The sequence below is a fragment of the Ambystoma mexicanum genome, chromosome 5p (assembly GCF_040938575.1).
Source record: "Ambystoma mexicanum isolate Mex_15411 chromosome 5p, UKY_AmexF1_1, whole genome shotgun sequence".
In the NCBI taxonomy this organism is placed as follows: domain Eukaryota; kingdom Metazoa; phylum Chordata; class Amphibia; order Caudata; family Ambystomatidae; genus Ambystoma; species Ambystoma mexicanum.
This window is the reverse complement of record NC_090930.1, coordinates 54,117,775-54,140,681: the sequence shown is the minus strand read 5'-3', so window position 1 is coordinate 54,140,681 and position 22,907 is coordinate 54,117,775. Positions and strand designations below refer to the sequence as shown.

General features: G+C 45.1%; 1 pseudogene; it reads left to right on the top strand.

Annotated features, from left to right (window-relative positions):
* Window positions 1-14,876, top strand: part of LOC138480722 (zinc finger protein 845-like) — a 145,795-nt pseudogene extending 130,919 nt beyond the window's left edge.
* The last annotated feature ends 8,031 nt before the right edge of the window (window positions 14,877-22,907 follow it).

Below are 22,907 nucleotides of genomic sequence, written 5' to 3'. Positions count from 1 at the left end.
GCCTATGTGCCGTGATAAGTACATAGTAGATAAACTATGGCACACCACTATCAAAGAACCTCGAGATGTGGAACTGGAATGGTATGAGGAGGTCTGGGTAGACTTGGAAGAAACTGGTGACTGTATATATTTAACATGTACCCCAGATGAGTATGCTAGAAGAGGTGAGAGCTTGAGGGGGGTATGCAGAGCCTGGATGCCTAGAAAAGGAACACCTGCATGGGATGACGCAGTGATAGAGGAGCAAGAATGTAGAAGATTAGAAGAGCTAAAGAATTCGTTACTTTAGTAACGAAAGGGGGGAAATGTAGGGGAGGACTGGCCGCGAGGCCCTCCTCACCTGCAGCCTTCTCCCCAGGTGAGGACCATGACTCGGTGGCCGTCCCCTCATGCCACCCGGGCCCAGGTGGAGGAGGGGTCACCCGCCGACGACATTGCCCACACATATCCGTTCCCTGCATATACCAAAATTCAGTTAGGCCTAGAAGCCATCTTGTTTAGCAAACATGGCGTGAGTTCAGCACACTGTAACGAGGCCCCCACCTTTGGAGGGCCTTTCATGCATCTCCGCCGCCGCAGTAACCCTGGTAGATCCGCTGCGAGCGCGTTCCCATGAGAAAGTCGGGTATGAGCTAACCCGAGATGCTAACACTGTAACATTTTATCGTTCACAATGTAATATTGCACCCCGCATGACCTGGTCCGCGAGGCCGGGGTGACGGGAAAAAAGCTGAAGCATCACTATCTGAAGAAAGTAGAAAATAATTCAAGTATTGGTATTAACGAACTACCTCTGTTTAAACAGATCCTGTAAACTGTGAATAAACCATAAAGATGTAACGTTACATGACACCACCCCAGGTCTGGACTAGTGCTGCTATAACCACAGAGAAAGATGTCGACCCAATGTATAGCCTTTATCTGTATAAGTGTTCTTACAATTTTATGTAGAAACCTGAACTCATATATGTTTTCTTAATCACCTAAAGCAGCGAGCATCAATTTCTGTAGGCCATAACCTAGAACTACCTCGTGTAACGCCTAATGTACATAAAATAATCACACCATGTAGTAAATATAATGTTAGGTAACGAAAAGGTACTCGGACCGACTGTATTAAAGAAATGTGTAACGAAATTGAAATATATATATGTGTGTTTAAATAACATCAAAATAAGGCGGAACATTATAAAAGTTCTGCATTCAAAAGTTAGCAACGCACGAGGAAAAAACCTTTGTGAATATATGCAAGGCCATTCTCCCTCCCACCCTACCAAGCCTGCCAGATAAAGAAGCTAAGGCCTGTGCCGCGCTCCCTCACCTCCCCCAACCAAGCTGGAGCCGCTTCAGAGAGTCAGAGGCCCCGGTACCGCACCCAAGGCCACAGCCCGCCACCTGTGTTATTTACAGCACGGTAATAAACCCACGTTTGAATCCACTGATCTACCAGCACCCTCTCGTAAATTCCACAACCCTCCCCCTAGACCACCCCAAGAATCATGACCCCGTGCAAAGATGACCCCCATCACTGGGACAAGACACAGAGACCCCTTTATATAATAACTTCTAACGCGGCAGACAGACATGTATCATTCGGCTCAGGCCCCAGAGCCCAGCCCCTCGACCTAAAATACCGGTCAATAGGACACAGGTAAATCTCACCCCAACCGACAACCACCGGACCTCTCACGAGGTGCATTCCTCATGTGTTGCGTTTATTTTATAAGACAAACTGCTGAGCGATTTATTGATGAACTTAGATGTCGTTTCTTGAATAACTGCAGTGTGCATGGCCTAGGGCAAACGAGTCAGGAAAGGTATTCATCTTTGTCACAGGCTGCCCCAGCATACCAACACCGCTCGGATGACCTCAAGCTGGCCTGCCAGGCCCAACCCAACCCACGAGGCTGACCAGTGACGTCCTCACGCCAAGACCAACCACGCTGCAGCAACACCTATAGTTAGTCGACGCCACCCAATCCCAATTAACTTGTGCCCCCTATAGTGTGTAGGTTCTGATGACGTTTTTTGTATTAGAAATACGCCTGTCTTTGCTATTGTCAGACAGAGCGCTCTCGAAGGTTGCAGAGTTCTTTGCATGCCCTATTCTTTGGATAAACTCCCACTTACGCTCACCCGCACTCTGTCTTGGTCTTATTCCCACTACGGGAGAGTCCCTTATTGTCTCTCATTGCGGGGAGGATCGTGCTGAAATTGGGGGCGCTTCCCTTCAGGGGCAAGGAAAAACAGTATAGGCTTCAAAGTTCAAATGCAATGCTAGGAGGGGCATCCAAAAAGCCATACAGGGAAGAGGCCATGGCTAACGTGGTTCAGGCGCTCATCTGTGGAACTGGCGAGGGAAGTGCTGGCCGGCATTCGAGTCTCAGGAGAGACTTGTGCATGCACACGGCCAGTGCAACTGTATATACTCCATTGTCACGGAAACCGCACGTGCGGGGTTCCGTTGTGTGACCGGAGTCCGATTCTGCATGGGGAGGCGGGGCAAACATATGCGCGTGCTCCCGCAAGCTCATCTGATGTTGTCCCTATGTAGTCATGGCTGCCCGTGCACAGTGTAGCTAGGAGGATCGAGCAACCATTGATGCAGGAATTTTCAGGTCACGTCCCGTGTTGTGCCCACATACTAATTGATGTATGTAGTGCAAAAGGTGAGAAAACCGTGAGTAGGTGTGACCTTGTCAGCCTTTGCCTAAGTGCTGTTCAAAATTATTTTGAGGTGACATGGCCAAGCTAAACCACCCCGAGCAGGTTTATATATGCATAAACAGGCTGCAATGGTGGCCATGGGTGTAAAACTGCGTGGAGGTGTGCAGCTCCGTCTATTGGATTGGCACTCTAAAGAAACAGCCCCAAAAGGGTGTTGGGCTCGGTGCTGATGTTTCACATTGTCCTGAGAGATCCCAAATGCTAGATGTCGTATGACTAGTGCCTGTGGTAGCAGGTTTGATATGTATGCCGGCGCCCTCAAATGCTTAGTTTATATTAAGGGCTGAAAATTTTCATTTAGACCATGGTGGTATCAAGGCGATTAATCCACCTGGATTCCTTTGTGAGTAGGCTGTGTTGTATGTCCGGACCTCCCTTGATTTTTTCCACCACCCACCAAAAAATTGGGGTGTGGTTGGATGTCAGTAAATGTTCCACTAGGGTCGCCATTACATTTTTGCATCTAATCTTGGATCTATGTTCTGATATGCGAATATTAACTGCCCTGGTAGTTTGGCCTATGTATCGTAGGCCACAAGGACATTCGATGCAATAGATAACATTCTGGCTTTTACAATTTGTAAGGTCCCTAAGGGTCCATTGGCGTCCACCAATGGAAAAGGTTTTCATCTTTTTGGTGAACTGACAGGCAACGCAATTCCCACAGGGATGATGACTTTGTAAGGGGCGGAGAGTATGGGTACCGCTACCGGCTATGTCACGTTAGAAAAGAGAGTGCACCAGATGTTCTCTGATGTTTTTTGTATGTTTGTATGCGAACCTAGGAAGTTATTCATCCGGTAGGTTCAGACGTGCATTGTGCCAATGTTTGTTGATCATTTTCTTTATTTGTGAGGTGTGAGTGCCGAAAGTAACTACGCATGTCATGCGGGTTTCTGCAGTTTGGGGACCTTCCCGTTCCAATTGGAGGAGGGTGTCCCTGTTGGTGTTCCGGGCTCTTTTTTTGGCATTTTCAACTGTCTCTTCGAGTATCCACTAGTTCTTAAACGGGTGGAAAGGGCCTCGGAATGGCGCCTGTAATCCGCAGTGGAGGTACAATTTCTGCGTATTCGGAGAAATTGTCCGTAAGGCAAATTGTCTTTAGTGTGTGCCGGATGATTATTCGCATAGTGCAGTAATGTGTTTCTGTCTGTTGGTTTGCGGTAATGGTCACATTCTAGTTTGCCATCTTTGTGTTTGATAATCAAGTCCAGAAAGTTAATTTCAGAACTGCTGTTGTCTTTAGTAAACTGTATGTCGGGGTTACATGTATTAAGCCAGGTCCAAAAATCATGTAATTGGGTATCTGTGGTCCAAATAAAGATTACACCGTTGATGTAATGATGCCAGTGGCTAATCTGGGCCTGCCATTGGTTGCAGTTGGAAAAAGCAAACTCACTTTCAAACTTGGCCATATAAAGGATGCCCAGGCTGGGGGCGAAGGCTGCACCCATCGCAGTGAATTTGGTTTGTAAATATGTAGAAAAATTGAATGTCAAAAAAATTCCTGCAAATCGCTATTGTCATCAGTTCCAATATGAAGTTGATTGGGGCCTTGTGTGATGTGGGGTCTGCAGTAAGCCATTCCCAATCACATTCTATAACATCTGCCTGGGGAATTTTCGTATACAGGAACTTGATGTCCATGCTGACCAGTAGCTGGTTAGTCGGATCAAAATCCAAGTCTTCAAATATGGTGTTCGTGTGTGTGGTATCCTTTAGATAGGTAGGTGTTTGTGTGCTGATTGGTTGTAGAAAGAAGTCAACAATTTTGCATAGCGGTTCAAGATGGACCCACAACCAGAAACAATTGGGCGGCCGGGTGGGTGGAGGGGATCTTTGTGTATTTTTGGCAGTGCATAAAAACACAGCGTTCTGCCCGAAGATCTGCTCAGAAACTCAGCTTCTTTTTTGGAGATCCAGTCTCGTTCTAATGCGTAGTTGACTGCATTTGTTATTTCTTGACTAAGTTCTTTTGTAGGGTCTTTACGGAGAATACTGTAATTTTCTCGATCGCTGAGTAGGCTCAAAACCATGTCTTTATATTGTGTAACAGTTATAATGTCTAGACCTCCCCCTTTATTAGAAGGTTTAATGATGATTTTCTTATTGTTTTGGAGCGATGTCAGTGCTTGTTTTTCTACCAGACTAAGATTATGCTTGATTTTCATCGTCTTAGTTCTTAATTTATCCAGGTCTTGTAAGATACATCTTTCGAAAGTGAGAAGTTCAATGGGTACTTGGGTATCTGAAGGAATAAACAAAGAGGGTAGGTGTAAACCTGTATCATCTTCCTTCACATCTGTTTCTATGGCATGTTCCTGAAAGAAAGTTCTTAATCTCACTTTACTGAGAAAAGTTTGTACCTCCATTTCTGAGTCAGACCAATCTGTTAAGGTTGTCGGTACGAAAGATAGTCTTTTGGATAATACAGACAGTTCAGCCTCTGAGAGTTCAATTTTTGCTAAATTAAAGATGGGAGTTATTTGAGAGTTTTCCGCAGGATTCAGTACCGCTGTCTGCGGCAGCGAGGGCGTTGGTTTGCTCTGCCTCCACGGGAGGGGAAACCCAACTGTGTTTGGCCCCATTGGGGTTGCCAAAACCTTCCCCTCCTAAAAAAGGAAAAAAGGGAGGGGGTAGGCAAAATTAGCTGGTAGTGCACCCTGTTGTTGCCTAGATTGGTCGTCGGAGGACGACCCACTGCTAGAGCCTGAGCAGGTAATGCCCCTACGGCGGTTTCTCTGATCCCGTGTCCCTAGATTGCCAGGTGCAGTCCCCTGGTTGAGGGTGGTGATATAGTTATCGTAAATGTAACGGTAGACTACTTATCGTTGAAAATCTTTAATGTATTTTTGAAGTTTTCTAGTCTTTCGGGTTAGTGTTGCAGATTTGAAGTCTTCACATTGTTTATTAAGGGCTGCGAGTTGATTTTTTGCATCGGTAATGGCCGTGTTGATGATAAAACTGGCCTCTTCTAGGTCCAGGTCTTTCTGGATCTGGTTGTTGATCCTCTGTGCTGTGGTAATGGTGAGGACAATCTAGTCACCACTGCATTTGGTTGCAACGTAACTGAAATTTGTTACCTATTCTTTATCGCCTAAAAAAAGGCATGGTGTATTCCTAACAACTAGGCTACTCGGAATGATGTTGGCTTTCAAATATTCCTTAAAAAGTGTGCATGTGATTCTGTGTGGAAACACTTCTTTTTGAGACGTAGAATACTGTCTCCCGTGTTGGTTGTGCCTGAGGGCAAATTGGTGCCTGAAGGGTCATAAAAGGAGGGACCCGAAATAGTGTCCTGAATCTGTTGTTCTGTAAAGATTAAAGTTGCATTCTCTGCCATGCCCAATCGTGAAGATAGATCAATGGTATAGTTTTTAGTCTGCTGTGGTCACCCAGGCTTCCGGCAGCTCAAAAAGTGATTGAAAACCTAGGTTTGATGGTCTTGGAAGAGAAAATCGTAATGAAATGGAGTAATGGACTGATTTAGTAATAGTGAATACCTTGTCCATCCTGTATAAAGGTCAGCTAATTCCTGCTCCCTCGAAACATCCTGTACCAGGGAAAAAATATGGGGGCACGTTATTGAAGACGGCTGGTGCTGCTCTGCGGAACAAGCTTCCATTCATGTTGAGACAAACACCTCCCGTTCCCTTAAGCCTCTGAACACATTACCCTTGTGAATTGAACTGAACCTACTTTAGGCCTAAATGACCTTGCAACCTTACCAGCCAATCTCTAGGATTCCATTCATTGGTAAAATCATTGAGAAGGTAGTTGCCAGCCAACACCATGATTGGATCACCAGCGTGGCCCGCTTCATGGCTATCACGTTGGATTTGGACCTGTGTGAAACTCCTAAATGGCCACAGTCCAGGTCATAAAGGTTATCCCTGTCACTTGGTTCCCCCTAAGTTTCCTATTGAGCTTGACACGGCCGACCCCTTTAAACTCATAAGGCTATTCGTGGATGGAACTGGGTTTATCCCCTAACTCCTGCACTCATACCAATCCGTCCAGATGGGTAACCTCAGATCTGACCATTGCTGATCGCCTGCGGAGCCCAAAAGAGATCACTATCTGAGAGTTGCAAGTCTAAGCAGGATGGAAAGTAGAACCTACCAAACACGCCCCAGGAATACCCCCAGTCAGCAGGCAGCGCTCTGCTACTGCCCTAAGACAACTATCCAAACCAAAAAGTTGAATATCTGAACCGGGTTGTGCCTTAGTAGACTAATGCAACCACAACAGGGGTCTGTGTTTGACCTCATTATCACTGGTTCAAATCCCGGGAGGTCCACTCAGGCCTTCAACCTTCGAAGGTCGATAAAAAGAATACTATTGAGTTGGGCAACAATAAACACATGTTTTTATGTCTTTTTACATTTTTTATTTATTTCATTGTATATGGCAAAATCCTTTGACACAAAACATTAGTAAAACATTGGTGAAAGTGCATTCTAGAGATACACACGTGATGTTATATTATGTTATGTTATGTTATGTCAAGATGCACTTTATAAAAGCTGCACTGAACGCCACGCAATAAAACCTTTATATGTTCATTGCCATGAAAGACAAAATTAGGTCCCGCTCCCACTTTCATCTTTCAATAAGGCTGTAGTGAATAACTGGAGATGGGGAAGGGGGAGTTAGGAGGATGAACACATCCAGGTGGAGGTCTTCATAGAAATGAAACTGTTCCTTAGTTAATTAAGGGCAAAATGGTAGGCATTATAAAAGAGGGGACATGGGAGGGTGAAAGCAGAAACGTGAACAGGGAAATAATCCTGAAAGCCCAAAAATGGATACTTGTCAGCGACAGCATCCTCTTGTGTTGCTGCTCCCACTACACTGCTGCCTTTTGTATGAATCGCCTTTTTTGTTGTGTGTAACTATTTTAATACATGGCTCATGACGCAGCCAAACACTGCATGTTATTCACTGCCAATTGCTCCTCTAAACTGCTTCAAATAGACAATCCATTTGCTGGCAAACACGTTTAGAATATATCTTCCTTTCTGCAATCCTAATCTACGACCCTCCTTTATGGACCCACCCATGCCAGCTATCACAGACCATTACTTTCCCCCTTCTGGAGCCCTCCATGTCTGTGGCATTTCACTCGCTTTCCCATCCTCTTATCTTCCACTTACTCTTTTTACTCTGCAGACAAAGGTCTGTGAACCACGGGACTGGACGCAATACACCAATCACTGGACAAGCCAAGCTCTCTATACTATAGTGATTTGGCACAATATCAAAGCCTTGTCACTTAACATAACCTAACATCACTCTCCTACTGCAATAAGGTCAAGCGTGACTGCATATAATATGTGCCTGCGCTGTTGCCATAAAATCATGTTTGTGAGGATAAGAGGATCGCTGCCGCTACCAGACATTCTGGTGGTCGATGTTTGATTTAGATTTTAATTGCATTCCAAGTTATTACCGGCTCAGTACCCTACCAATACATGCATTTATGGAAATCCACACAATAATTACTTATTTTTTTTTTTATCTTTACAGATTTTTTAACAAAGAAGTGTAGTAGTTGTAATAGGCAGTCATGCTGATGGTTTATAGTCATAATTTCGAAACCAATAATGTCGAAAGTCAATTTTTCGAGAAAAAAAATGTCAAAAAAAAAAAACGTCGAAATTTTTTTTAATGCATTTTTTTTCGAAATGGGGTGGTTCCCCCCCACCCCCCTTTTTGAATTTTTTTTTTGTTTTACCCTTTTTTTTATCCCGAACTCCAAAATAAATATATAATTTAAAAAACAGAATTCAACATTTTTTTTCGACATTATTTTTTCGAAAAAATTGTCGTTCGACATTATTTTTTTGAAAAAATGACCGACCACCCATGCTGATGTATAAGAACAACAAAAAGTGAAGAAGGTTAGTTCATTGGTGTAGGTGAAACGGTATTTAGGATCTGTGAGGAGAGCATCACTTTGAGGATATGTTGCATGATGTTCACTGTGGCTAACTGCCATTTCTGTTTGTTACCTCCTATCAGTTTGTTCCAACAGTTTTCTTCATCTTGAAGGGTGAAAATAGATAAACTGTCTTTCAGATATCTAAAACGAATGTCTCGCATCGCTGGGCAGTTCAGAAGGAGATGACGAATAGTTCCTTTGCAGTGGTGGAATTGCAGATTCGGCAACAGTTGGTTGAAGATAAATTTCTGATAGCCAAGACTTCATTTGTTTCCAATAGGTTCAGGCGGGTTTTTAAGAAGTAGTTACACACCGACCTACTCAGAAAAGGTTTTAGGTAGGGTTGTAAAAAGTCCAATTTCTTGGAAAACGGAGGGAGATGACTGGTAAGTTTGTATTTGTTTGCGGTTTCAATAGTCTTAATCCAGTCGAGCTCTCTGATCTTTTTGATGACTCTAACTGGGTTAGTTATAAGCTCGTCCGCGTTACTTTCTACTGAGTTTAAGATGGACAGATTCTTGGATTGCCATCTTATCAGCATTTGGAAAGTGCTGAGCTGGATTTCTTTGTTTATCAGACGATAAGCGTAAGGGGAGTCTTTCTGTATACATTTCCGGTATAACAAGACGCTATTGCAGTCAATGGTTGTTTCTAAAGATGAGAGGGTGAGTTCACGTCTGATTAGTGTGATGGGTGTCGATTTTGGGAGGCCAAGGATTGATCTCCAGAAAATTGCTTCAAGTTTTGGCCACAGTCTGGAGGCAGTTTCGGCATGGCGTCTGCGCCGTAGGCCAAGGATGGTATGACCTTCTTTTTATAGAAATCTCTGACTGGGACAATTGAAAATCGGAAATTACTTATTTTATTTTAGTTTCTTGCTCTAAAAACACTAATTCCAAGTTTCTTTTTTCAGTTCAACAGGGGAACGATCTGCAGGAACAAAGCATTTTTAAAGGGAGTCCTGTGTAGGAATAGACAGGCAAATGATTTTCCAAGAAGACTTTTCCCATGACGGCTAACACCCCAGCGACACCTTCTCAGGATGCAGAGAATCATTCCCGCTTTATCCACTGCAGCCTCTGGAAAGCTTATGGATGTCAGAAGAGTTTAGAAGGCACATAACCTCTTGTACCCACTGGGTACCATACACTGAAGATATTAACCATCTAATGACGAGTGCCTCATTTACCGCACCGGGGAATGGAGATGTGCACAGGAAACAGGCTACGTACATGTACTGAATGTGGTAAGCAGTTCATTGATTGTCTGTAGAACAGGATATAAGAGATCTACAAAAGAAACTCTGATCCTGGGACAGGGGCATGCGTGCATTGAATGCGACACAGCTTTCTATATAAAGTGAACTGCGAGGCACAATCTTAAAATAAGCACGGGTAACCCTAATCCTGAAAGATACCACCTACATATGCTCAACATTACACCACTGTTTCTGGGAGCACAAAGGCCAAAAAACGACAAAGGGGCGGAAAGCACACAGGAGAAGGATTGTAGCAACTTACCTGCCTAACCATCAACCTTTGCATGGTGGAAATCCTTTTAGAACCTCATCCCTAAATGTCTGCAAGTTGAAGCCACGGATACCCTGTGTCCAGCATAACCAGCTAAACACCACCTTCTCTGGCCCTGGGGATGGCTGACGTGGTTGCTGAAGTTCATTGTAAATGTTGACGATGGCACAGCAGCACCTGCCAGAGCAGCATCTGAAGACACTGAGCTGCACTTAGGAAGGCTAAAAGGGAAGTATGTGGTCATACAGAGTGTTGTGCTGGCATGCCCTGCCATCTTAATAATGTACATTCAAGTCTTTACTGTTATGCAAAGACATACCTTCCCTATTGATGCACTATCCAGTTGAGCGAATGTATATAAGTACTTACTGCATGAAAGTGTCTTTTATAAGGAGAAAATGATTCTGGAGCCATTAGCTATTGAGATAGCTCTACGGGTTATGCACTGACTGTTTAGGGCACATGTTAGAATCCTGGAAAGGCCAACACAGTCTCTAAACATTCTGAGTCTGTTAAATGTAAGCCAACTTCACATGGGTAATATTAATTATATATAAACATGTTCTATGTGCAGTGCTTTAGTAAAAGAAACTATATAAATAACACATTATAATTATTACAGCAGGGAGTGAACATATGAACTCAATTGTTGAAGGATTATGTTAGAATGAGTGAGACTCAATGGATTGGACTGTGTACATGTTCTGAATGTGGCAAAGTGTTTTGTAACTCTTCCCACTTAAAGAGACTTCACGCAGGACACACCACACTGAGAGTAAATGTACTACAGCAAACAATAATGCTGTAATGACAAACGAAACTGATGCAGAGGCATTCCACTGAGATAAAACAATGCCCCAATGCAACACCATCAAAGTGGCACCAGGGAGAACCCATTTGAGCCTACTGGAGGCATCAAGGCTTTCATTTTAAAAACAAGGGTGATCGGGCACCTGACAACTCACACTGTTGAAAAACCATACAAGTGTACTGAGTGTGACAAGGCTTTCATTAGAAAGCAACAGCTAAGAATATATCAGGCAACTCACACCGGTGTTAAGCACAACAAATTCACAATGTGTGACAAGGTATTCATTACAAATAAACAGCTCAACATGAATCACCCAACACAACCTTGTGAGAGACACACAAGTGAAAAAGCTTTCATAGAAAGAGAAATCTGATCCTACATCAGGCAGTACACAGGTGCAAAACCATATAATTGTGCAGAGTGTGACAAGGCTTTCATTACAAAGAGTCAGCTGATGCTACATCAGGCCGTACACACTGGATTTAAACCATATAAATGTACGGAGTGTGACTGGGCTTTCATTAGAAAGCAACAGCTGAGGCTACATCATGCAGTACACACTGGTGTCAAACCATATAAATGTGACAAGGCTTTCGTTACAAAGAGTCTATTGAGGAAACATCAGGCTGTGTACACTGGCATGAAACCCTATACATGTAGAGAGTGTGACAAGGCTTTAAGTAGAAAGACAAGCCTAATGAACCATTGGTCAGTACACACTGGAGTGAAACCCTATAAATGTACAAAGTGTGACAAGACTTTCACTAGGAAGACACACCTAATGGGCCATCAGGCAGTACACACTGGCGTGAAGCCCTATAAATGTAAAGAGTGTGATAAGGCTTTCACTAGAAAGACAAGCCTAATGTACCATTGGTCAATACACACTGGAGTGAAACCATATAAATGTACAGAGTGTGACAAGGCGTTCATTACAAAGAGAGAGCTGATGCTACATCAGGCAGTACACACTGGTGGGAAACCCTATAAATGTACAGAGTGTGACAAGGCTTTCAGTAGAAAGACAAGCCTAATGCACCATTGGTCAGTACACACTGGAGTGAAACCCTATAAATGTACAAAGTGTGACAAGACTTTCACTAGGAAGACACACCTAATGGGCCATCAGGCAGTACACACTGGCGTGAAGCCCTATAAATGTAAAGAGTGTGATAAGGCTTTCACTAGAAAGACAAGCCTAATGTACCATTGGTCAATACACACTGGAGTGAAACCATATAAATGTACAGAGTGTGACAAGGCGTTCATTACAAAGAGAGAGCTGATGCTACATCAGGAAGTATACACTGTAGTGAAACCATTTACATGTACAGAGTGTGACAAGGCTTTCACTAGAAAGACAAGCCTAATGCACCATTGGTCAATACACACTGGAGTGAAACCATATAAATGTACAGAGCCTGACAAGGCGTTCATTACAAAGAGAGTGCTGATGCTACATCAGGCAGTACACACTGGCGTGAAACCATTTACATGTACAGAGTGTGACAAGGCTTTCACTAAAAAGACACACCTGATGCTACATCGTGCAGTACACACTGGTGTTAAACCCTATCAATGTACATAGTGTGACAAGGCTTTCACTAGAAGGACACTCCTAATTCACCATTGGGCAGCACACACTGCTTTGAAACCATTTAAATGTACAGAATGTGACATGTCATTCATTACAAAGAGCAATCTGATGCGACATCAGGCAGTACACACTGGCATGAAACCCTTTAGCTGTACAGGGTGTGACAAGGCTTTCACTAGAAAGACATGCCTGATGCGACATCATTCAGTTCACACTGGTGGGAAACTCTATAAATGTACAGAGTGTGACAAGGCTTTCACTAGAAAGACACAGCTGATGCTACATCAGGCAGTACACACTGGAGTGAAACCATATGAATGTACAGAGTGTGACACAGCTTTCATTACAAAGAGAAAGCTGATGCTACATCAGGCAGCACACACTGGTGTGAAACCATTTAACTGTACTGGGTGTGAGAAGGCTTTCATTATAAAGAGAGAGCTTATGCTACATCAGGCAGTACACACTGGTGTGAAACCATTTAAATGTAGTGAGTGTGACAAGGCTTTCATTACAAAGAGCAGGCTGTTGCTACATCAGGCAGTACACACTGGAGTGAAACCATATGAATGTACAGAGTGTGATAAGGCTTTCATTACAAAGAGAGAGCTGATGCTACATCAGGCAGTACACACTGGCGTGAAACCATTTAAATGTAGTGAGTGTGACAAGGCTTTCATTACAAAGAGCAAACTGATGTGTCATCAGGCAGTACACACTGGTGTGAAACCATTTAAATGTACAGTGTGTGATAAGGCTTTCATTACAAAGAGAGAGCTGATGCTACATCAGGCAGTACACACTGGTGTGAAACCATTTAAATGTAGTGAGTGTGACAAGGCTTTCATTACAAAGAGCAAACTGATGTGTCATCAGGCAGTACACAGTAGCGTGAAACCATTTTAATGTAGTGATTGTTGCAAGGCTTTCATTACAAAGAGCAAGCTGATGTGTCATCAGGCAGTGCACACTGATGTGACAAGGCTTTCTTTACAGTTAATGACCTGATCAGGGACCAGAGAACTCACACCGGTGAGAAACCATATACATGCACCGAGGTGTGTCAAGGCCTTCATTACAAAGAGACAACTGATCAGTAATCAAAGAACTAAACTAGCTAGAAAACAAATATATGTATGGAATGTGGCAAATTTTCTGCCAAAAGCGTTTCATCGATACATCAAAAATGCTGCACTCTGTGAAACCATATAAGTGTTCAAAAGTGCAACAAGACTTTCAATTAAAGCAATTAATACAATACCATCACAGCCCTACTCATGAGAATTAATTTGAATGTTCCTATGGTGATCAAGTTCAGAATAATATATTGGTGCATCAGAGAATTCATACAAGTGGGACACCATATGAATGATCTCACTGTAAAAATGTCTTTTATCACAAAGATTCAACTGCTACGCCTTAGAAGTTATTAATGCGAGATGTCCTATAAATGCACAGAGTGTGTCCAGGTTTTTATTGTAAAGGGAGATCTGACAGTACATCACAACTCTCCCAGAGCAGAACAATATATGTGTTCTAGGTGTTACAAGGCTTTCAGACAGACATTTGCTCTACTGCAACATCAGCACTTCTTTACCCTGTATATGGTAGAAGAGGAAATATGGTTATTATCAGTCTTGGGATTTGAGAAAGTACATAGACTGATTACTGCAATTGAAGTAGGTGAGCAACGGGTAGTATTCTTTGATTGTATTGGTCCTCTGCCTTGGTGACTAATTCAGAACTAATCCATTATGTATTATGCAGGGCTTGTTCTAGGGCAACACACCTGTTCCCATCTTTTTGAGGATACCCTCCAGTAGATTAATTCCTGAGTGAAGTTCATGACAGCAGAGGATTGTGGGTGCCCCTCGGTTGCAATCTTGCAATATCCCCCAGAAGCACATACAGATATTCCTGGATAACTGTTTTAGATGAACTGTGCTCTGACTGTTGCAAAAAGAAGAAGCAGATTCCAAAGGTTTCGAAGACGGACAATAAACTGATAATAGATGATTGGGTCTCAAATGTAGCTGTCAAAAAATGAAGAGATCAGTACACAAAGTGCAACGAACGATGTAACCATAATTATTCTTCCATTAATGAACTCTGCATTGTATGATTTGTTGTGTGTTCCTCTTCTTTTGTGGCTATCCTCGTTCCCTTGTGTACTTTTTTAAATTTTATTATATTGCTTTTTTTGATTCACTTTGTTTCATTATCTGTGTGAGCTCTTAAATAAAACATTTCATTTGGAAACAAATACTACACTGCTGTGAATTCGCATCAATATTCTGAACTGCATGAGGGACAGCTGTTGCTACAGCCAGGAGATACGATTTCATTGTATGAAGTGTGACACAGCTTGCATTAAAACAATCACTTTGAATATACTGAGTGTATCAAGGCTTTCATTATAAGGGAGTTTCTCATGCTAAGGTTGAAACATGTAACTGGCGTGAAAGTATGAGGGTGTCTGGGATAAGAACAGGCTCTTTCAAGCAAAAGGATAATTTGTGGCAGCCACATTCAATGTTTAGCGCCCCAGTAGAAGGGGGAAGAAGGTATGGCTATCTAGCCAGGGAGCCAAAAGTCCACAGTTCCAAAAGAACACATAGGACCTCATTACGAGGTCGGCGGCAATCCCATAATACCGTTTCCACTGCGTGATGTCCCGGATACCCCGGTGCCACCGGGATATCACAAGTGGCGGCTGAATGGTAAATCCCCATTCCCATGGAGTCCCCTAGGCCTCTGAAGCACTGGCACCTTTGCTAACGGTGCCGGTGCTTCAGTGGGTGACATGCCGGTAGGGGCCAGATTTCCCGGCAGGTCAGACCTGCCGCGGGATCCATGCCCCTGCCAGCATCCTCATAGTACGGCGGTCTGGAAAGGGTGCCAGACTTGTAATGAGGCCATTAGTCTAGGCTGCTGTGACACCTATTGCAGCAAGGCAACCCAGTCCAAAGTAGCTCCTGCTGCGCATGCTCAGTGTGATCGGGCGAAGTCTCAGGGGATGTGGGGCTCACACAGGAAATAAATACATACTGGAATCATGTTCCCTCTTACACGTGGATCATGCTTCCATGCAGTTTCTATTTGAGAGGTGGAGTGGATCTTGATGGGAAATAACATGGAGCAGGTAAGCGAGGCCAGTCCTTTCTGCTGTCACACTTTGTTGGGGAAGGTGGTCTTCATTGGAAACCTTATCTTACTGGCCTAGAGTTTGTTGGAGTTCAGAGTTCAAGCCTCATCGGCCAACCCAAATATTCATTTTGGGGGTAGGAATCCCCCAGTGCAGGCCCCCCTCTGAAAATGAAATGGTTGTGGGACGCAGGTGGAAATACACTGCAGAGAACCAATATGAAAGTATTGAACCGCATCCATGCAATAAAAACGTCATCATCATCTACAAGGAGATAAAACCCACAACAAACCATTGATCAACCCAAACCCCCAGAGGACAGGCCTCACACTTGCTAAGGCCCCCCGAAGATAGAATAGCTGCAACCCAACCCAACATTAACCACCAGAAAGAAGGGCATAAAACCCCAAACCCCCCAGAGGACAGGCCTCACACTTGCTAAGGCCCCCGAGGATACAATAGCTGCTATCCAACCCAACATTAACCACTAGAAACAAAGGCAGAAAACTCCAAACTCCCCAGAGGACAGGCCTCACACTTGCTAAGGCCCCCGAGGATAGAATAGCCGCCACCCAACCCAACATTAACCACCAGAAAGAAGGGCAGAAAACCCCAAACCCCCCAGAGGACAGGCCTCACACTTGCTAAGGCCCCCGAGGATAGATTAGCTGCTATCCAACCCAACATTAACCACTAGAAACAAGGGCAGAAAACCCCAAACTCCCCAGAGGACAGGCCTCACACTTGCTAAGGCCCCCAAGGATAGAATAGCCGCAACCCAACCTAACATTAACCACCAGAAAGAAGGGCATAAAACCCCAAACCCCCCAGAGGACAGGCCTCACGCTTGCTAAGTCCCCGAGGACAGAATAGCTGCTATCCAACCCAACATTAACCACTAGAAACAAGGGCAGAAAACTCCAAACTCCCCAGAGGACAGGCCTCACACTTGCTAAGGCCCCCACTACCGGCACCAGTGTTTCCAGATCGTCACAGTAATACTCTGGCGAGTGGAATGTTTCCCGAAAGCACTGAACAGTGCCGGTGCTTCCATGGTCCCAATTCTCATGGAGTCATGTGGGACTCCATGGGAATGGGGACTTACAGAATTACGAACGCCTGACTTTCCCGGCCGCCGGGGTTGTAATACCCCGGTGTTACCGGGGAGTCAGGCACCAGTAATTCTTTTCAGGTCTGGCGCAAGCCGAAGTTATCACCGGCAGGCTTACCACCAGACCCATAATGAGGCCTAATGTCACATATGCATGTTTGTAAGGCACCAGTTGGCCTGGGGAGCCAAAGGTCGCTCTTGGTAGCTGCTGGTCTCAAGCTAACCAGGCTCTCGTAGGCTAGAAGCAGGAGCTAAATAGCTCCCAGAATAGGGCTCTTGTGTGGTTCATCACACAACACATACTGGCGAGAAACCTTGTAATATATTCTGACTGTGAAATGTTCTTAATTAGATGTTGCTACATAAGATTAAGTACGCAAATGAGAAACCATATACATGTTCTAAATGTGACCTGGCTGATGGTACGCCAGGAGGCAGGATGAAAAAAAGAGGACAAAGTCTACTTCCTTCATTAAAAATGGAAGTGACAAAAGCAGCAATACTAAACAAAATCAATTGTTCGAGAAGATGGACCCAAAGGAAATCACAATCCAAAAGAGCACATTTACTGCACGTACCTGGACAACAGAAGCCCAGGTGGCAGCATTTGCCAAACATTTTTACATCTTGCATTGAAAAACTGGGAAATCAGAATCAATGCATGTATTGCCTTTGTTACAGGGTCATGTATTTGTATTTGTACCTGTCAGGGGGAGTCAAGGACCACTTCTTGATCTGGGGAAGAGGGCCTAGCACCGCAGGATCTATGTGATCACTGCGCCGCCCATAATGTGGAATTTCATAATGCGAACTTCCATTACTGCGTGGCGCCGTGATCACATAGATCACTTTGGCCCCAGTCTTTAATCCCCCCTCACATGCCCTGAGTGTTCATGCTGCTGCCACTTTCTATCACCCAATGCCTCCTAGTACATTTCCAGCACTTTCTTTTTTCTTTTGTAGAACTACAGCTCCCAGAATGCACCTGGAACACCTATGAAAACCCAGACCAGAGCCAGTGGAATAAATCACAAACAGAAATTAAATGGACTGAAATTCTTGCACTCAAACAGCAGTGAGACACCCAAACGTGACGTCCCAGATGGGCACCAAGTGCATAATGGGGCAGCAGAAATTGAACTGGGAGTGAGGAAAGACTGCAGGGGAACAGGATATACACAGAAACCCTATAAAGAAAATTGGCAACAGAATTGACCAGCACTTGAAGGAAGCCACAGGAAACACAAGCAGCCTGAGCACTGCCTGCTGCCCTGCGCACAGAGACTGAAAAAGGGAAAAGGGCCTTGCACCTGTGTAACACTTCCCCAGATGGAAGGGAATGCACAGATTACCTCACAACGTCATGTGACTGCTGGAACCAATGGAAAGGGTGGGGGAGTGAAAACATGCAAAAGAGTACTATAAAAAGAGAGAGAGTGAATGGAAGAGAAAGTGTTGGTTTCAAGAGTGAGGCCAGGGGGTGTGGAGGTGGACCGAGAGTAGGCGGAGGACTGACAGTGGAGCAGATTGTGGAAGAGTTGGTTGCAGAGTCGAAGCAGAGTCCAGGTAAGGCACTAATTGTGTGAGAGAGAGAGAGAGAGAGAGAGAGAGAGAGAGAGAGAGAGAGAGAGAGAGAGAGAGAGAGAGAGAGAGAGAGGTACCACCTGTATGTAATGTAGAGTGAGGAGGGGGATGAAGAAAGGTGAGTGAGAAAGAGAGAAGGAAAGCTAGAGAGACAGTGAAATTGATAGAGAGAGTGAATGTTCAATAGGTGTGGAGAGAGCACAAGGCAGTCGTGGGAGTAGTGAATGTGGAGCGAAGTCGAAGGGGAAGGTAGTTGGAAGAGTTAGGTGAAGAGAGCATGGTAAGATTAGGGCACAGAGGTGTAGATAGAAGAGAAGGGTATATAGAGAGGTGAGGAGTGGTGTGTGTAGAGAATTGAGGAAAGGTGACTATAGAGGAAAGAAGTGAAGAGAAGAGAAGGTGCAACACCAGTAGAGAAAGAGGAGAGAAAGAAGACTGATGAGTGTGATAGGGGCAAGTAGGGATAGAAGTGAAGGGGGAACCATCTCCCTGTAGGGTGAGCAGGTCACCATATCCAGGGAATGGAGAGAGGGAGTGTGTGTGAGTGGAAGGTCTAGGGTGAGTATTCCTGGCACAACAAAAAATCGTTTTCTGTTGAGAAACTGGGGAGTCTTTGTTCAGGGCACACCTAGAAGAACACCATAGGGAGTTGAATAGATAAGGCTTTTACCAGCACAAGAAGTCATCATTTCATGGTATGAAACATGGAGAGTGTTAGGTCAGGGCACACCTAGAAAACCAGGAGGGTACTGGATAGACAAGGCTTTTTATTCTGGCTGAACCAAATATATTTTGGTTTGGTACTCCTGAACCAACATTCCTCCAATGAGACCATGGACCCCTGCAGGGGACTCAAACTTCATACGTTCCCTAAATAGGTTCCCTTTCACAGTACAACAAGTGCAAATACTTTGCATATTTGTGGTGCATGATGTTTGGTGCTGGAGGACGATGTCATGGCCAGTTTGAGTCTTCATATGCCTTTGATCATGATTCACTTATTCAGTGCAAAGTCTGAATAATGTATACATGTTACTGGTTAACGGGGGAGGAATTGACCCCCTTTCCGTAAATTATGTTGTTTGAGCTAGTACGTTGAAACTAATTTGGAAGACCAATGTTCTGCCAACCCTAAAGAGTCTTGCTTTGGATCTCCAGGACAGCGTGATTAAGTAAGAGTGGGCCTCATTACGAGTTTGCTGGTAAAAAAATGAAATTACCGGCATGCCGGTGCTACCGTGTCCGTGTAGCACTGCTGTCGGAATCTAGGGTAGATCCCGAGTCAGCGTGCATGCGCATTATGGCATGCCGGTAACGGTAGCACCGTTATGCCGGTAACGGCCCCAAAACACTCAACACTGGCATCCATGATGCCGATGACACCGGCACCGAGGATGGCGTACGTACTGGCATGTTGATGCCGGTAATACTGGCACCGGAAGCAACGTCACTGCGCCGGACCGGGAAATGCACCGGTGGCCATCTTTAAAAACACAATCCATTGCAATCCTCAGCCCACAGTACCTTCACTGGAGAGAAAACCATTCTGGAAGAAAGCTGAGGAAGATGTCTACAACACAAGGTACAGTCCGCCGCAGAAAGCCAAGGTTCAGCGACGTAGAACTCAATATGCTGGCTGACACCTTGGTGGAGCAGACTGATGTTGTTTTCTGCGCAGACCTGCGCCGGACAGCCCAACTGCGCAAGAAACAAGTGTGGGAGGAGGTTGCCCAAAAGGTATCTTCATTGGGGACAACATAGCAGACTGTCCGTGACTGCCGAAAGCGGTGGGATGACCTCCGGCTGTGGGTCCGCAACCTCCTCTCTGCCAATCACAGCCAGGGTCTGGCAACAGGAGGAGGACCACCATCCTCAATAAAACCGGCCACATGGGAGGAGACGTGCAGCACGGTAATGGACATGGAGGAAATCAAGGGCGTTGCTCACGCTGAGACGGGAGTCTGAACATCGGCCGATGACGGTGAGTGACCATAGCGTAATACCAAAGTCACAACACACACCTTCAGCCCCAACTTCAATGGCGAAGTCCAAATGGCAAGTAGATGACAGCAAACACATGCCCCATCACCTCCCACCTAAAGCCACCTCCTACATACCCACAATGTCCATGCCACGAACACACCCAACAAAACTGTCGTAAAGCAAAAGCTAAACCACAGAAAGCAGCTCGTTGCAGGCAGTGTGGGGGACCTATTCATTTAGCAGATGCTGCCTTTGCCCTTCCTGTAGGTGTACTAGGTGTGGCAGGCTGATATCTGCTGGCAAAAGGCACAAGGGACCCACTATCAGGACAAAAGTGGAAGAAAACTACAAGTCGCAGCAGTTAGGACCAAGAACTACAACTCCCAACAGCCCTGGAGCCTCCTACATAGAGAAAAGGCACATAGAGCCTACAAACTTGCCGGGCAATGCCCAGGCCAACACCCTTCCTCGTGCGCATGTGCGAGTCCTGAACGCTTGTTCGCGCTCAACTCTTCCTCCAGGCGGTTACATCAGGAGAAGCTCCTGCTGGGGAACGCACATTGCAGGGCCCAGCCCCGCGGGCCTAAAAGATAAGTGCTATTAAAGCGGATGCTTGGTTAGGAGAACAACGCATTGACTTTCCATTGAGCGCATGCCAGGGTTGGGAAAGGCACGGGAGGGATTCCGGTTTATGCAGTAAGCGCATGCAGCATAAAGCTCCCTCCTGTTTAGGACACATGTTTTCTTTTAACTCACGAAAACAGCCCAAGCCAAGTGCTGGTTCCTTTATATAAAATGCTATGTACTGTGTTTTGAGTAGCGTTCTTTAGCTGCTAGATAGCAGCGCACAGGTGACAGGGTGACATTCTGTGTTCTTTCATTTTATGTCCAGTTCATATCAGAGCACTAAAACAGGTGCCCCAATGTTTATAGCATTTCATGTTCAGTGATACTAACCAAGTGCTTACTAAGGCGTCTCATACAGGGGCACCAAATAGGGCTGAGCTAAGCACTGCATATGTTCTCTTGACTACTGTGGGGGTAATAACTCAATGCTGGTATAAAGCCTCCGGTGGGGGGTGTGCATGTATGAATGTGAGTGTACGTATTTGTGAGTATGCATGAACAGCAAAGGTGCTGCACGAACTCAACAATACAGCATACCTGCATCAAGTCAGCTGGACGGGCTTGCAAGACAAGAGCCAAGGAGCATGTTTTCCGTACAATTGTTACGCTCACCTGGTCTCTGCGGGGGCACCCGACGGGGCTGGGCGTGGTCGTCTACTGACTATGCTTCTAGTCACTCTGGCGGTCAGCTTTGGGTTGTAAGGAGGCGGCTCCTACGACAAGGAAAGGAATTAGGGTGTTGGTCCTGCTGCGGAATGAGGGGCGCTGTTGATGGCGAAGTATGGTATGAAGGGCCTAGTTACTTCACTGGTCCTTGAGATGGTCCTTACTTCAGCCCTTTTTCAGCGTTATGTGTGTCTTTCACTCCTGTCCTTTTACTTCTTTTCTCCTTTAGTTCTTTCTATAAGTGTACTTTGCGATCTCTCACACTTGCTCTTTCACTCCTTTTATCTCTCTTTCTTGCACCTTTGCTCTCTTGCTCCTTTTCTCCCTTCGTTTTTCTTTGCGTGTCCCTTTGTATTCTTTCACACTTCTTAATCAACTTACATGCTATTTCCCTTTGTCTTTGCAGGTTGGACCCGCATCGGAGAAGCCCAGAAGAGTTGCGGTTCGACTCAGAGATGCGGTGGAATGAAGCAGATGAAGAGAGCAGGTGAGTTCAAATGCGCGATGCGTTAGCGCTGGGTTATGGGTTTCTCTAACCTGTTGTTTTGTGTTGCAGGATGCGGCTCGACGATGGATGATAGAGGAATCCAGGCGATATTCTGGACTTCACATGATTCTCAGATAAGCCGAGGAATAATGTTGTCTTGCTTTCTCCTTGCAGGTCGGTGCCCGGATCAGGATCGGTACTTGAAGTTCGTGGAGCGCCGGGAGCTAATCACGGTGAGCGTTACGCTGCTGGCATGCAGAATAACGCGAAGAATGTATCCAGGTTTGGGCGTGGTTTATATAGCCAGCCGCGCCCATGTGCTCAACCACACACAATAAACTAGACTGCATGGTCCAAAGGAATAGTAGGCCTCTGACTTCCTGTCCTCCATGTTTGATGATTTCCTGCCCTCCATGCTTGATGCCTTCCTGTCCTCCTTGCTTGATGCATGGTCCCAGTAGTCAGTCCCAAGGTATGGAGTCTATACTGGGGGGTCACTATGACACCCCTGTGTTACTGCACTGAGGGTGCTGTGTAACACACATCACAAAAACACATGAAGCCCTACGGAGTAAAAGACCCCATAGCCCATTAAACACATCTAGAGTCAAAGAAACACACTCAAATCATGCCCAAGAGTGATTGTAAAAGAGTCTCACTCTTGACAGGAGAAAAAAATAAACCCCAGAAATCCAG